This window comes from Tupaia chinensis, unplaced genomic scaffold, assembly GCF_000334495.1.
Source record: "Tupaia chinensis unplaced genomic scaffold, TupChi_1.0 Scaffold000403_1, whole genome shotgun sequence".
NCBI lineage: Eukaryota > Metazoa > Chordata > Mammalia > Scandentia > Tupaiidae > Tupaia > Tupaia belangeri.
Window position 1 is genome coordinate 524448 of NW_006159905.1, and position 5908 is coordinate 530355.

The 5908-nt window shown below is 45.8% G+C and overlaps 1 pseudogene; it reads left to right on the forward strand.

Annotated features, from left to right (window-relative positions):
• The first annotated feature begins 2643 nt into the window (after positions 1–2643).
• On the forward strand, positions 2644–3899 carry LOC102489659 (DCN1-like protein 1; annotated as a pseudogene).
• Positions 3900–5908: the final 2009 nt, after the last annotated feature.

Consider the following 5908-nt stretch of genomic DNA (forward strand, 5'->3'; position numbering starts at 1 on the left):
AAACCGCGGTTGACTACGTGGGAGTCCAGCGACATAGCCATTACGCTAACCGCTGGTCCCCTTCTCATTGCATTCTTAAAAACCAACCTTGCAGGGCCAGCGGGTGGCATGATGGTTAAGGCGCTGGACACTCCCACATGGCTGACCACAGTTTGAGTCCCGGACCTGGTGGCTTGCTTCCTCACTTTCCCGCTCTTTCTCTCTGTGTCTCTCTCTGGTTGGATTTAAAAAAAAAAAAAAAAGAATGAATAAATTTTAAAAAGTAATTAAAAAAAAGAAAACCTTGCAAAGTAGATTTTATCTGTCCCACTTATGGGAAAGGAATGGAAGCCTCAGAGATACATGATCTGCTCAAAGGCCCAGAGAGAGGAATGACCAGAATTTGAATTCTTTTCTGTCTGCAGTGTACCGATCTCCCAGCTTTACATTACCGGTAACTTGGAAGCAAAGTTCTGTCTCTGATTCAATCTGCTTTTTTCTCCCCCTACTCAGAGAAAACCACACTGCCAGGGGCCAGCAGATGGCGTACCTTGCTGGAGTCCCTTGTGGCCAAGCACGCTCAAGTTCTGGATCTGATGACTACAAACTGGGCACGTGTGCATGCGGGCTCTATGTCCCAGGAGGAGACTAGAGAAGGGATTGCAGCGTGGCCATCCCCCGGGGGGGATTTTCCCTCTCACTGTCTCTGTCTCTCTTTGGTGAGCATACATGCCAGAAGACAAAAATCCCCCGCCAAAAATGAGAAAGAAAACCACATGGCTGCACTGTGGCTATGTAATTTTCTTTTTCTTTTTTTTTAAATTATTTTTATTTAATTTTATTTATCTATTCATTTATTTTAATTTGTTCAGAGAGAGAAAGTGATAAAGTAAGCCACCAGGTCCAGGACTCGAACCGTAGTCAGCCATGTGGGAGTGTCCAGCGCCTTAATCACCATGCCACCTGCTAGTCCCATATGGCTGTATCATTTTCTGACTTTATAGTTGTACTCTGAATAGATCCCTCAACTATGTCATTTAGTTTTATAGCTCTTTGACCTTGATAAAAATGAATTAAATACATGTTCTACAACTAACTTTTTTGTTTTTGTATTTTGTGTAGTTAATTTCCATTCCACCCTTTTACACACATTTCTGTCAACTGTTATTTATTTATTTTTTTTGGAGAGGGTTTTGCTATAGGGTGCGTGTGCTTGCCAGAAAGACAGAGAGAGACAGAGAGACAGAAAGCGAGAAATCACCCCCCAGGGTCGATGGCCACACCGCAATCCCTTCTCCTCCATTCTCCTCTTGGGATCTTGGGCACGCACGCACACGCGCCCGGCGTGAGTTTTAAGCCACCAGGTCTGGGATGTGAACCGTGGTTGGCTACATGGGAGTTCAGCAACCTAGCCATTATGCTAACTGCTGGTCCCTCAACTGTTATTTTTAGAGAAACCTGGGGCTGGCCCCTTAGCCTAGTGGTTAAGGGAACCAGATCCCACATGGTCAATCATGGTTTGAATACTGACCCTGGTGGCTTGAGAAACACCCCAGGTCCGTGTGCATGTGTGTACAAAATTCTGAAAGGAAGAGAGATGGAGGAGAAGGAATTGTGGATTGCCTGCCCCCTGTTGGGGGAGGGAGGATGCTTTCTCACTTTCCCTCTGTCTCTCTGGCGAGTGCACATACCCACAAGCAAAAATTGTTTTTTCTGAAGTTTTGTCAGGGCGCGCGCATTCACCAGAGAGAGAGAGACAGACTTTTCTTTCTCACAATCCACAGTGAGAACGAAAGAGCGATCGCCCCCCAGGGAGGATGGCCACGCTGCAGTCCCTTCTCCATTTTCCTCCCAGGATCTTGGGCACGCACGCACACATGTCAGGTGTGATTTTGAAACTACCAGGTCCGGGACCCGAACTGTAGTCAGCCAATGTGGGAGTCCAGCGACATAGCCACTATGCCATGTGCCGGTGCCTCAAGCAAACTGAAAGAAAGAAAGGAAAGCATGTCAGGCATGTGCGAGTGCCCCAGATCCCAGCAGGGTAGAGGAGTGGGTGAGAAGGGATTGTGGTGCAACCGTGCCCGTCGCAGGGGGCTTTCTCCCCCTGCCTTTTTCTGTCTCTAGCACACACACCTTCGGGCAATTTAAAACAAAAAGCCTCCAAACTGTCTCTAGCGGGTGCTCGCTAGAGAGAGACAGAGAGAGGGAAAGCGAGAGATCACCCCCTAGCAGAGGGGATGGCCATGCTGCGATCCTTTCTCTATTCTCCTCTCAGGATTTTGGGCATGCGTGCACACGTACCAGCATGATTTTCAAGCCGCTGGGTCTGGGACTTGAACCCTGGTCGGCCATATGGGAGTCCAGCTCTTTAACCACCACACCATGTGCTGGCCCCAGAGTTAGGTTTAAAGGCATATAAAGGCACTTTGTGCCTAGCATATAGTGAACCCTATTTAGTAATAACTACAATTATATTATTCCAGATAGCTTAGTCAGTGGCTTCCGAGGCCTAGTCAGTACCTTACCTATCTTTCCTTAACTTTTAAAAGAGGAACTAATGGCGCATGAGCGGGAGTGTGGCAGGCTCCTGAGAGAAGCCTCTGCCGCGCTGTGTGTTGGCTGCGGAGCAGCAGGAGGCGGGAGGACACCAACAGGAACAAGTTGAAACCGCCACGGAAGTCCGAAGTTCGTTGGTTTATGACCTTCACACAGCCTAGGGAAGCAACTGCAGTGTTGTCTGACTCAAAATGACTGGAAGTTACATGTTGGGACAGAATGTTTTCCAAAATCCTGAACTTTATACATATAAGAAAGTTTATATACGAAAAAGGGTCATTGGACAGGAAGTTAGAACAACTATTCCATAGATACGAAGATCCTCAAGATGAAAATCATGTGGGAATAGATGCAGTTCTGTGAGGACCTGGCGCTGGGCCCCGCCGGTGTTAGCGTGTCGATTATAGCGTGGAGTTCAGAGCAGCAATCCAGTGCAAGTTCTCCAACAGGAGTCCATGGACGAAGTGACAGAATGAGGATGTGACAGCACAGAAAAACTAAAGGCCTGGAACCAGCATTTGGCGTAACGGCTATGTCGCTGAACTCCCATGTAGTTGACCGCAGTTCGAGTCCCGGACCCAGTAGGTTAAACTCACGCCAGGCACATGTGCATGTATGTCTAAGATCCCGAGAGGAGAATGGAGGAGAAGGGATTGCGGTGTGGCCATCCCCCCTGGGGGGGATTTCTTGCTTTCCGTCTCCCTGTCTCTCTCTGTCTTTCTGGTGAGCACCGCCCTCTAGCAAAAATCTCTCCAAAGAAAAAGAAAAACAAAGAAAGAAAAAGGAAAGCTAAAGGCCCAGGGGCCAACAGGTGGCACGGAAGCTGAGCTTCCACATGGCCAAGCATGGTTTGAGTCTCAGGCCTGGTAGCTTGCTTTCTTGCTTTCCCTCTGTTTTTCACACTCACTGATTCTGTCCCTGTCTGGTGAAATTAAGTAAATAAATAATTAAATAAATAAAGTTAAATAAAAATATTTCTAAAAAAAGAAAAACTAAAGGCCCAGATACTGAAGATGGAACAAGAATTGAAAGAACCAGGATGATTTAAGATTTTTACCAGTTTACTTTTAATTTTGCAAAGAATCCAGACAAAAAGGATTAGGTCTAGAAATGGCCATTGCTTACTAGAACTTGGTGGTTAATGGAAGATTTAAATTCTTAGACTTACAGAATAAATTTTGTTGGAACATCATAGATGATCGATCCTGAAAGACACTTGGAGTCTTCTTTTAGACTTCAGTACAGGGACTGCTGATGACATGTCTAATTATGATGAGGAAGGAGCGTGGCCTGTGTTTATTGACGGCTTTGTGGAATTTGCACATCCTCAAATTGCTGGGACAAAAAGTACCACAGTGTAGCACTAAAGGAACCTTCTAGAATGTGCAGAGTCTGCACAATAATACGACGGAAAATTGCACAGTCAGTTTCTGCTGGACTGAACTGAGGGTCAGTCCTCACAATTCAAACTGAGGGTTGAGAAAGATCTTTAAGGACACATCGTGGACCGTCTGGTATTTCCTTCTAATGGTGGGTTGGGCTTGTCTTCTAGTCTGGGCCGCTCTAAACATTTATAACTCCGACATCGCGGATCTCATCTTGTGTCTGTGGGCCACCCTCGCTGATTCTCCCGTAAGTCTTGGAAGCTTTATGGTGATTATTTTGAGGTCTCCATGCTGCCGTAAAGCACAATGCTGTCTTCAGCAGAAAACAGTTCGGCCTAAGAATTAAACATATGAGCAGCACAAACAATTTATAAAAGCTTCTTAAATATACGCTTTGGGCTAGTTGCAAAGACTATGCTGACAGCCCTTATAATGAGAGTGATTTATTTAAGTGTAGCGGATCTGAAACGGTATTTTGGTTTCTTTCTTTTTTTTTTTTTCCCTGGCAAATCACATGTATCGTTGATATGAGTAATGTATCTGATGAAAAAAAATTTCAAAATAACTAACATAAGTCATTTTTTTGGAGAGGTTTTTACTATAAGGCGCGTGCGCTCCCCAGAAAGACAGGGACAGAGAGACAGAAAGCGAGAAATCACCCCCCAGGGGGGGATGGCCACGCTGCAATCCCTTCTTCTCCATTCTCTGCTCAGGATCTTGGGTACACACGCACACGCGCCCGGCATGAGTTTAAGCCACCAGGTCTGGGACTCGAATTGCAGCCAACTACATGGGAGTCCAGCGACATAGCCATTACACCAACTGCTGGTCCCATCGTAAAACATTTTTAGAATAACTTGGTGCCTACATGAAAACTGTATCGTGTTTAGACTCTTGATTTCGAAAGGTTGCACGGAGCTACTCTGCACTGACTTTGCGTTTGTCTCTAGTTGTCCTGCGGGGAGTTTTTATTTAGCAAGTGTCTGCGTAACGTCAGATCCACTCCTGTCTACATTATGCCCCACACCATTGGATTACGTCACGCTATTGAAATTCTTATATGCCCAGGACCAGCAGTTAGCGTAATGGCTATGTCGCTGGACTCCCATGTAGTTAACTGTGGTTTGAGTCCCAGACCTGGTGGCTTAAACTCACCCCGGGCACATGTGTGTGAGTGCCTAAGATCCTGAGAGGAGAATGGAGGAGAAGGGATTGCGGCGTGACCATCCCCACTGGGGGGTGATTTCTCGCTTTCTGTCTCTGTCTGTCTGTCTGGCGAGCGCATGCGCCCTATAACAAAAACCTCTCCAAAAAAAAAAAATTAAAAAAAGAAATGCTTATATTCCTGTCAAATAAGTTAAACTATTTTATTAAGTTAATTTGTTTCTAATGTTTGGGGTTGCTATATAATACAATATTCTAAATTAGAAGAAAAAGAATTATTGGGACCAGTAGTTAGCGTAATAGCTATGTTGCTGGACTCCCATGTAGTTAACTGTGGTTTGAGTCCCAGACCTGGTGGCTTAAACTCACACCGGGCACATGTGTGTGAGTGCCTAAGATCCTGAGAGGAGAATGGAGGAGAAGGGATTGTGGCATGGCCATCCCCCCTGGAGGGAGATTTCTCGCTTTCTGTCTCTCTCTGTCTTTCTGGCGAGTGCACACACCCTATAGCAAAAACCTCTCTCTCTCAAAAAAAAACCTAAATAAATAAACAAAAGAATTATTTAATTTCATTAATTATTATTATTATTATTTTCAAATTTTCTGTAGGGCATGTGTACTTAACAGAGAGAGGCAAAATGAGAAAGCAAGTTGCGGGACCAGCAGTTATCGTAATGGCTGTGTCGCTAAACTCCCACGTAGTCGACCGCGGTTCGTGTCCCGGACCCGGTGGCTTAAAACTCACGCTGGGCGTGTGTGCGTGCGTGCCCAAGATCCCGAGAGGATAATGGAGGAGAAGGGATTGCGGCGTGACCATCCCT